This window comes from Olea europaea, chromosome 11 (genome assembly GCF_002742605.1).
Source record: "Olea europaea var. sylvestris chromosome 11, O_europaea_v1, whole genome shotgun sequence".
Lineage (NCBI taxonomy): Eukaryota > Viridiplantae > Streptophyta > Magnoliopsida > Lamiales > Oleaceae > Olea > Olea europaea.
In genome coordinates this window covers 35591389-35602863 of record NC_036247.1, presented here as the reverse complement: position 1 = coordinate 35602863, position 11475 = coordinate 35591389, and positions in this window count along the sequence as shown.

Below are 11475 nucleotides of genomic sequence, written 5' to 3'. Positions count from 1 at the left end.
GGTAAAAACACACCAAACATGTTGACGAAGAAACCCAATATGGGAAAAAGTCCGGGCACAAGCGAGTAGAGATCCACTATGTAGAAACCAACTTACAGCACGCCAGACTCAATTGACCCTCTCAATTTTTCTGACCTCCTTGCTGTATGAAATCAAGACCCTCCTGGATTTGCAGCTCCGTGCTAAATCCCAGCCTTGTACAATTTCTACCTCCCGTGAATCGCCACGCACTCCAGCTCTTCAAGGAAGTCCTTCCCGGATCTTCAAACTGATGATCTTCTGGAAGTTTAATTGGAGTTGAGAAACAGGTGTTTTGGTGTTTGTGTATTCGATGTTTTTACTCAACAAGCCATGGATTTGGATGAACACTATGAAAGGTTTTTGGCTTGTGATCCTTGGAGAAGAAGGATTTTGATTTTAGGTTGCCAAGGATTTGAAAGAAAATAATCAAAGTGATTTCAATGTGTATATTCGGGTTAATGAACACGAATTGGACGTTTGGTATTTATAGAGGTCGACACATGGTAATGTGGAGCGTCAAATATTCGCGAGCGTTTAAAATTACGTTTGGCTAGATAACATGGTCGCTCGAGTGAGGTCTTAGCGAGCCTCGAGCGACGTGTCTTCCGCTTGAGCGACAGTCCAGCGTCTGTCCAGCGAAGTTGTTTCTGCAATTGTGGCTCGAGCGAGGTCATGGCGTGACTCTAGCGAAATCATCGCGCCGTTTGCGTCTTCGAGGCATCCCACACAACCCTAGACCAAGCCTACAAACTTTGGTTAATTGCAACTCTAGTCCCTGAACTATTGGACGTTGACAATTTGGTCCTTGACCTTACAATTTTGACAATTTGATCTTTGACTTTACAATTTTGACATTTTGGTCCTTGGTCACAGATTTGCCAATTACATATATTCCTAACAAACTCCCCCTTTGACATTCTGTGACAAAAACACATTTGACAGTCAAGGATAAAAACAAATTGACACCAAACTACCAATCTATTCTATTACATTGGCAATATCTTGTTGAACCTGTTTTCTGAAAAACAAAACTCAAATACCACGTGAAAACGTATGTGAAATGGAAACAGTAAACAGAGACAAGATATAAATCATATATCATTAACCAGATTAAGAAGTAATAATAATGTATGTCTAAAACACCAAAAACAGACATTAAGATTGCTAAAACATCAAAAACTTAATCTAGTTATAAAATGACATATATACATCAATTTTATATCACAGTTATCAAAAACAATTCTCTGCTCTAATATCTACGCAATCTACTCCAGTCAAATTAATCTATCTACTCCCCCTTTTTGTCACAAAGGGCCAAAGATACAGAAACCAACAAAACAAGCTAAGAAGCAGTATCTGCAGCATCGGACGAATCAGAGCCACTCTCAGCACTCGTGCTCACTTCCAAATGATCTCGAATCCAGCGCAACTGACGCTGACAGACAGCAAGAGCACGGCGAAACGTAGTCATCTTGGCGGACTGACGCTCCGAAGCAGCACGTATCTGCGTGATCTCAGCTAAGATACGAGTCTGCTGCTCGATCAGTGTAGTCATCGGACCCATAAGCGGCACCAAGGGGTCAACGGGCAATGTAGCCACCCCAGGCACTGATGTAGAAATAGAAGGACCGGAGGAGCTGAGCGGAATAGCTAGAGGAGGAGCGGAACGAGAAGGAAGAAAGACCCGAGAACCCCCAGTAAGAATATCAAAAATAGGATCAAGGGGCTCGGATGAATCAACAACATCAAAAACCGCAGCCGCAGCTGGAGCATGAGAAGAAGAAGAAGAAGCAGGAATATGAGAACGACTCTGATGTATAGTCTGTTGTCCAATCGGACGTCCAATGCGTCGAGTCGAACTCTCTGGAAATGAAGCACCTAAAGATAAAGCTACCCTATGGATCAAACAAGCATATGGTAACCCGATCCGACCCCCTGGAGTACGAAACGAAGCCAGAATCTGCTGGCAAACAAAACTAGGAAGGTCAATCGAGTCCCCGCGAAGTAGGGCATAAAGAAAGCGGGCCCGCCCCATGGGTAAAGAAGAAGTATGGGCTATGGGCCATAGGTTCGTGCACACAATGCGTAACAAAACCTAGCGATCAGTGGGTAAAGAACCCGTGGCCATCGCCGTAGGCCCCCCGACAGACGGGGTGTTCAAAATCGTCGACCGAACAAGGGAGTCGGCCGGAACAGAAGAAGGTAAAATATAGGGGTACGTAGGATGGGTAATCTCAGGAATACCTAAAGCACGAGCTACAGCAGAAGGTGTAACTCTAAACGTATGACCCTGCAGAAAAACCCTAAAAGACGACCCGTCAATATCGTGGATGTTCGCATAGAACTCCTGAACTAGAAGAGGGGGTGGAGGTGATAGACCAACAAGCAAAGGCTCCCAACCCCGAGACACTAAGATGGCAGCTATCTCTACGGGAAGGTCAGACAAAATTACCTCACGCTCCATGAGAACGGGGCGTAAGGAGAACTGGGAAGTGAAAACCTCCTGAGCAGTGGCAGAAATGAATCGCGATCGACTGTACGACGTAGAACCACTAGCTGGCTGGAAAGAGGGATGTGATCGCTTACAGGCCATCTGGCACACGTAAAGAAGCAAGAAATGAGATACATGAAAAATGCACGTGAAATGATGCAATGTGACATGGCACACCATGCACACAAATGAGACACAAAAATGAGACATCAAAAAATGCGATCGACCCTAAGACCAAAGTTATCACGACCCTGACACTCGACTAAGAATATGCACACAATTCCAATGGAGAAAAAAATGCAAAAAGAAAAAGAACCAACCATGCCAAAGAAGGACAGAAATAGTTAAGTCAATTCATCGAACATGTGGCGTGCGACACTTTGGCACGAATTTCCAAGCACACAAGAGACGTAACCATGCAACCAAACACAAACTCACAAACTAGGCAACATGCTCTTCACAAAGAAACAAACCACACGCAAAACGGAGTTACGGAATGGAAGAACCAAAGCGATGAACATGGATGAAAATCACACAAAACATAAGTAAAACACAAGCACAAATCAAGCAAAAATCACACAATGCTATGTAATACATGAATTCAACGTGCAAGAAACTTCAATCCAACGATGCTAAACATGCTAGAGGCTACGAACTCATGTAATAGAAGCAATGAATCAAACAAAATGGAAAGAGATGAGGAAAAATAAAAAAAAAATGAAAAAAATGAAAACAAATGGAAAAACCTACCTCAATTGACGTTCAAAATGGAATTTTGATGTTGAAATTGGGTGTTGTAGCTTCGAAACAATCAATTTAGAAGATTTGGGGAAGAAATGTCAGCTCAAAAGAAGAAACGGATGAAAACGGAGGCTAAATTTGAAAACTTAAACGCGTGAAATGAACCAGGAATTGAAAAACCCGCACTGTCGCTCGAGCGAGACAGTCAGCGAGCCTCGAGCGATAGTGTTCTGTTAATGACGCTCGAGCGAGGTATAAACGAGACTCAAGCGAAAGGGCAATTTTCAAAAATAGCACTAAGATTTTGAATTCTTCGAAAAATGGCATAACAGTAGGAAATTTACGAAAATAGCCCCGAATTTCAAAACTTTAACATGTGGAACCGAATATGCAATCGAGCCCAAATAAAAACATAAAGTCACAAACCCGATACCCAGCATATAGACAGAACATAAGTCCACACAGAGATCAAATACCCGTGGAGTAAAGTGTATACAGACCAACACCGTGAAAAGTGCCACGTAGTCCATGCAAGCTAGACTCAAAACTTTAAATTAGTGAGAAGGGACACGTGAAGCTAACCAAACAAAGGTGTATGTCGACCAAGTGACAATCAAATCCAATACCACGAGGACCTATATCAAATGATACAAATGTCACATTTTTACTTTGATATTCAGTTCATTGCTAAGCCGTTTACACAGAGACTTTATGAGGTCACAAGCATCAGATTTTTCCCTAAGCAATTCTGTCCAAGTAAACCTCGAGAAGTCGTCTACAACGACAAGGATGTATCGCTTACCACCTAGACTCTCAACACGAGGACCTATATCAAATGATACAAATGTCACATTTTTACTCCCCCTAACTTAATGATCTCATGTTTTTTTTTTGTTTTTTTTGTTTTAAACAAGCGAACTTAAGTGCAATGCTATCCTCATTAGGCGACAGAAATGACCCCCATAACGAACGTTGGGTCGGTGACTCCCAAGTCAAATGACCTTAGGGCACCAGGTTAAAAACCCATCGGGCTTAATAGTTCGAGTCAAATAGGCCCCGAAGATAGTAAAAGTTCGACACAATACAATAAACGTGGGGAAAGACATTATGATTAGGTGACACTTGTCCCAGATCAAGTCAAATGGACACACAACCCCAATCATAGTGAACCACCATCCCAAGTCTGACCCATGCGGTCAAGACTCACTAACAGGACTACAGTGTGTGCTGTGCAAAGGTGAAAGACGAGCCATATACCCAAAACTCCATAGACAATGTGAGCAAAGATGGAACCTCAGACTCGTACATATGATGAATAAAAGAGTAAAATTCTAAATGCAATTGCCAGAATCGAGCATATAAGGCACACACAAGCAAAATCCCCATTTTTTTTTAAACACACAAGCAAAATCAGCAAACTAAGACGAAACAAACACACAAAATGCATCACACACACACACACACATGCAATGTGATGAAAGTATGAACGTGTATGAACACATGATCAAATAGGTGAACTAACACCTACAGCCGACTGGAGTGACTCAAACCTCAACCCATCTAGTGGTTTTGTAAGTAACCTAGTAAGCATCTCAGTCAAGTGACTCACCTGATTAGACAGAAAGCTAACCTGACTAGGAATGTTTTGACTTCTACGCTCATTTCCTAACTTGTAACATCTAGGCCTAGTGTGTCCTAGAGCACCATAGTGGTGGCAGGTGGGAATGAACCTAGGCTCAAAGGTACGTGTCTGTGGGTACCTAGTCCTGATGTTCCTACGTGATTGTTGACTCTGTTCCCTAGGAACACAGAAGATAGTCATAGTCCCTTGACTAATCCCATAGTCACTAAGCATTTGTTTCATCCAGAGAAGCTGAGTACAGCAACTCCCTACAGCTACGTCTTAGATGGTCCAGCGATAGTTGTATTACCCTCAACATATCCTAGACCTCTCTTGTCTCCTACTGGCTTATTCATTCCCAACTGGTTATCTAATTTCTTAGTTCCACTTATGAATGTCTGAAGATGAGCATTAGATTTCTCCAATTCACTAGTCAAACTCTTAACGTTGTCTTACAATTTCTTATTGACACATTTTAACTCACTACCACTCTTAAGTGACTCCTGAAGCTTACTACTACTCTTTTGGATCTGCCTGAAAATGAGCACACACTCCTATACTAAAGGCAATGTCTGGTCTAGTAACCGTGAGATAGAGAAGACTACCTATCATGCTACGATAAAGAGAAGGATCTACACTCTTGCCAGAAGGATCACGACCTAACTTTAAGCTAGTACTCATCAGTGTCCTAGTATGCTTCTTACTATCTAACCCAAATCGCTTAACCAGATCCCTAGCATACTTAGACTGTGAGATAAACAGTCCATCCTCTGTCTGTCGTACCTGAAGTCCTAGGAAATTACTCAACTCCCCAGCCATACTCATCTCGAACTCTCTCTGCAGACACTCAGCAAACTCAACCGCTAAAGACTCAAGAGGAGAACCAAAGATGATATCATCGACATAGATCTGAGCTATGGTAAAATTTTCTTCTATATGTCTAATGAATAAAGTCCTATCAGCACCACCTCGAGAGAATCCATGTTCTTCAAGATATGATGTGAGTCTCTCATACCAGCTCTAGGAGCTTGCTTCAGACCATGAAGAGCTTTGTGAAGCTTGTAGACATAGTGGGGAAATTTTGGATCAACAAATCCCTTATGTTGTTCCACATATACTTCTTCCTATTCAATTTTATCTTTTGTGAATCTGCTAGGGGCTCCACTCTTTCTATCCTGAGGCTTTCTCCTATTATTGAGGACTTTTTGAAACTTCTTAACAAAGTATGCAATTTCCTCATCCCTAAGTGACTCCGTATCAGACGATTCATCTTCTTTAATGGATTTTAGGGCTATAGACTTTCCTTTCTTATGTTGTGAGAGAGTGAGTTCATAGGTTTGCAATGATCCTATCAATTCTTCGATCTCAACTTCATCTAGGTCCTTACTTTCCTCAATGGCAGTGACTTTAGGTCTAAATCTCTCAGGTAGGGATCTAAGTACTTTTCTCACAATTTTAGTCTCGGGAATTCTCTGACCTAGGTTGAAACTAGAGTTAACTATATCATTTAGTTTAGCATAAAACTCATCAAAGGTTTCATCATCTTTCATCCTTACTTCTTCAAACCTAGAGGCTAGCATTTGCAATTTTGAGTTCTTTACTATCTTATTTCCCTCATGTGTAGTTTCGAGAATGTCCCAAACCTCTTTAGCAGTTTCGCACATAGAGACTCTCCTAAACTCTTCTGGAGATAGAGCCATGAATAATGCATGAATTTCCTTACTATTCCAATTACAAGCAGCTAATTCATCTTTAGTCCACACAGATATGTCAGTAAGGTGAATGTTTCCTGATACGATAGTAGAGGGAGGTTTCCATCCATTTTGAACACTAATCCAAACATGCTCATCTAAGGACTTAAGGAATGCACGCATCCTAACCTTCCAATATGCATAATTACTTCCGTCGAAAAACGGAGGTATAGACAGCGATTGACTTATCTAGACAACTATGGGTCAGGATTCGAGATTAGGCTCAGATACCACTTGAAAAACTTATCGTTTGACCCAACTAACACCTAGAGGGGGGGTGAATAGGTGTTCTTGCGGAATTAAAAACTTTTTCAACAATTCATGCAACAAGTCACACAAATTATAATTAGTCTAGATTAATTCACGTGCTTTATCTACTTATGTTGAATTACCGTTGACAAGTAAATAAATTAAAGCGGTAAAAACACACCAAACATGTTGACGGAGAAACCCAATATGGGAAAACTCCAGGCACAAGCCAGTAGAGATCCACTATGTAGAAACTAACTTACAGCACGCCAGACTCAATTGACCCTCTCAATTTTTCTGACCTCCTTGCTGTATGAAATCAAGACCCTCATGGATTTGCAGCTCCGTGCTAAATCCCAGCCTTGTACAATTTCTACCTCCCGTGAATCGCCACGCACTCCAGCTCTTCAAGCAAGTCCTTCCCGGATCTTCAAGCTGATGATCTTCTGGAAGTTTAATTGGAGTTGAGAAACAGGTGTTTTGGTGTTTGTGTATTCGATGTTTTTACTCAACAAGCCATGGATTTGGATGAACACTATGAAAGGTTTTTGGCTTGTGATCCTTGGAGAAGAAGGATTTTGATTTTAGGTTGCCAAGGATTTGAAAGAAAATAGTCAAAGTGATTTCAATGTGTATATTCGGGTTAATGAACACGAATTGGACGTTTGGTATTTATAGAGGTCGACACATGGTAATGTGGAGCGTCAAATATTCGCGAGCGTTTAAAATTAGGTTTGGCTAGATAACATGGTCGCTCGAGCGAGGTCTTAGCGAGCCTCGAGCGACGGTCCAGCGTCTGTCCAGCGAAGTTGTTTATGCAATTGTGGCTCGAGCGAGGTCATGGCGTGACTCTAGTGAAATCACCGTGTCGTTTGCATCTTCGAGGCATCCCACACAACCCTAGACCAAGCCTACAAACTTTGGTTAATTGCAACTCTAGTCCCTGAACTATTGGACGTTGACAATTTGGTCCTTGACCTTACAATTTTGACAATTTGATCATTGACTTTATAATTTTGACATTTTGGTCCTTGGTCACAGATTTGCCAATTACATATATTCCTAACAACAAGGGAGGCCATGGAGTCAGTGTTTCCAGATGTATCAGTGATCATGTTGACCTTCCTTTGATGTTCTTATTGAGAAACAAGTGCAAAGACTTTAGTAATAGGAGAAATGTATTCTATTAGTAACAATTGACCCAAACTTGAGTAAATGATTCATGCAGCCCCATTAGAAAGGACATAACATACTCCATTTGATGATGTTCAATTAGCTTCTTGTTGCCCGTACATACACATTTTCCACAAGAACATATAGGTCTATAGTTACTAAACTCTTTCTAAATAGTTTTCAGCTTAGCGAAGTAGGTACTGACAGTTGATTGGCCTTGTGTATGATTCATCAATTCTCACCTCAGTTAAAATATACATGGACCGTTCCTCTGTTGATAACGCTCATTTACATCTATCCAAATCTCATATGCAAATTCAGAATATAACACTTGCAAAAATTCCCTTGGATATAAATTTGGGTATCCAAGGGATAACAATGTTATAGTTCCGGATCCATGAATTGAGTATTTCCTGTCCATTCTCAGGTCGCAAAATGGATCCCTCAATAAATCCTAATTTATTCTTCGTTGGTAATGTGATCAATATCGATCAACTCCAAGTCAGCACGTCCATTCTATTTTTGGGCCAGACTTACCAGAATTGAAGTTTCTGATTTCTAGGCTTTGCTTCATTAGTATCACAATGAAGGTAGTTTATATTTATGAAACAAATTGGGATAAATCGTTGTTACTATTACAACTCAATTTTTCTCAGTCAAAAATCAAAAATTGACTAGTCAAGATCAAAGTCAATTAAGTACTAAAATGAAATTAAATATTTTATTGGGGTTTATTTTATAATTGGCAATTTATGAGGGTTAAATTGGATACAATTTAAATTTGGGAATTTACTTATATATTTTTGGAAGTTGAGGATTTAAATGTTATATTCTATTATAGAAGAGGGACTTTTCTTGCAAATTGGAGTTAGGGGCCTTTATATACCGACCATTATTTTTCTCTCAAAAACTCCACACACACTAGAGAACACAGAGAAGCAGTAAGGCCGAGAAAGAGAAAGGAGAAAAGGAAAAGAAAAAAGAAAAGAAGAAGAAACAAAGGAAGAAAAAGGGAAGAAGAAGAGAGGTAATGGTTAATCTCTTCAAGTTTGAATTTAATTTATCCATTTGTTTCAAATGATAAAGGTATGATTTATGTTAAATTTCTAGGGTTTTAACTTGTAGTAAAAAATTTCAATTTAGGTGAGATAAGTATGAATTGGAGCTCAAGCTTGGGGATTCCTTAATTTCCAATTTCAGCAAGGTAAGAAATATTATTTTTAGCAAACCTAGAAATTTTATTTGGGATTTTTGGATTAAATAGTGTTTGTGGAAATGATGGTGATGGGAAAATAATTATTTGAAAGTATGAATTTATGGAACAAGAGGAAAATTTAATTGGTCGAAGCATAGTGACAAGTTGTCACTAGAATGAAGTGGGTAGTTACATTAATGCTTGGAATGAATGTTATGTTGATGAATTAGTTATTAGTCAATAGACCATAAAGTGTAATTAGCTCTAATTAATAAAGGAAAACTTGGAAATTTATTCAAGTATCAAGAAATTTAATTTAAGTACTATTATTAGATATTAAGGTTTCTTGATTTGATAGTGAATAAATTGGTTATTAATATCATATTTCAGGTGTTGACGAGGAGATTAGAAACGTTTATCGGGCAGTCTAGCTTGTAGCTCTTATTTTGAGAGTGGATATAAAACTTATTTTTCAGAAATTAATATTTATTAAATTTATATTAAATCAGAATATTTATTATTTCATATAGTTGATTTGATATCATGATTTTCAGAATAAAGTTAATCTATAATAAGATGTTTTTAAAGTTTGATTCAGTTCAGTTAAATTATTTCATTAGTATGTTTTATTCGCATTACATGTTTCAGTATAGCTAAAATTATTTTTAAAAATCAGCAGAAAATACCCAGGTGATTTTACTCTAATTTGCATTGGTGCGAATATGTTTCCATGATGTATGACTAATTACGATTATTTTATCCACTCTACACTGGTGTGAATGTGTTTTTACATTGTATGATCAGTTATGATGATTTTACCCGCTTTGCACTATTGTGAATGTATTTCCATAGTGTATAATCAGATTATCAGAGGTCTTTGAGACCCACTCTCATACACATATATGCTTTGAGTCGTGTACTAGGTTGATTAGCCTTTGGGGCAGCTCTGCGTACATATGACCAGATTATCAAATGTGAATGACTTTGCCTTAGACATAGAGATTACTCTATACATTAGTAAGACTAGTCATTGGGTACCTATTTGGTGTGACTTTTCAGTATTTTTACAGCTTATCAGATTTCAGATTGTAGAGTTCAGTTTCTTTAGTTCTTAGAATAAAAATTCCAACTTACAATATTGAGCAATAACAATATTTTATAGATTTTCATTAGTATTTGATTATTTATATTCGCTATACTTTACAGTTACTTATCTAAGATTAAGAACAAAGAATTTTATAATATAATCAGGCTTAGTTTTAAAAGTATTACTAGATTTAGAAATTTTCAAAGATATAATAAAGTTAGAATTTTTAGAAAATATGCATAACTGGGAAAAGTATACTTATTTACAAACTTTCAACTCATTAAATTACAAGCTCATATATTTTGTTCTGTTTTCCCTATTATTAAACAACTGAGAGATCATTTCATAGTATGTAATGTCTAGTTGGGGACTCATGTTTACTAAACACTTTGTCTAATATTTTGTTTGATGTGCATTTCGTAGAAGGGTTTATAATTGATGTAATACTTGCATGTAGACATGATGTTTTGTAGTAGAAGTTCTCAGTCGAATTTAGTTGTATTTTGTTTTAGTTGTGGTGGTATTAGTGGAACTGGTGGTTCCCAAAATCTTTGGTTTAAATGTCTATATGAGGTTTTGTTGATTTTTAGGATTGGTTTTAGTCCATATTTCAGAAGAAATTTTGTCAAAATTTTATAAAATTATGTCACATTCAAAGTAAGTCAAGATTGTCTTGGTGGTGGGTCCATCATTTAGCTGATATTTACCGTCGGTGCACGAGACGTGGCAAGTCAATTAGGTTGATTCGGAACGAATCGTGTTAGTTACCTTTAAGTGCTTCTCATCTACATTAAAACTTTCAGTACAATAGTGATTTGGTGACGTGTTTACTATTATTACAGTAAGGATTGACGATTTTTTTAAGAATCTTGTGCCATAACTCGGAAATATAATAAATAAAATTTGCTGGTTTGAACTTTAGTTAAGTCCACGGGTTCATGTTGAGTCACGTGTTTATGGCATTAGTTTAACCTCATGTTACGAACTTACCATATCAAATACATAAATTTCTGTTTCATAAATTGTTCTTGTTAATACCTATATCTAAAAAGTTACTTTTGGAATGTGGACTATTCTTTAATTGTCAAATGTTTCTAAATTGGGTCATGCTACTTGAACACAGCCACGTCGACCCGCTCAAGAAGA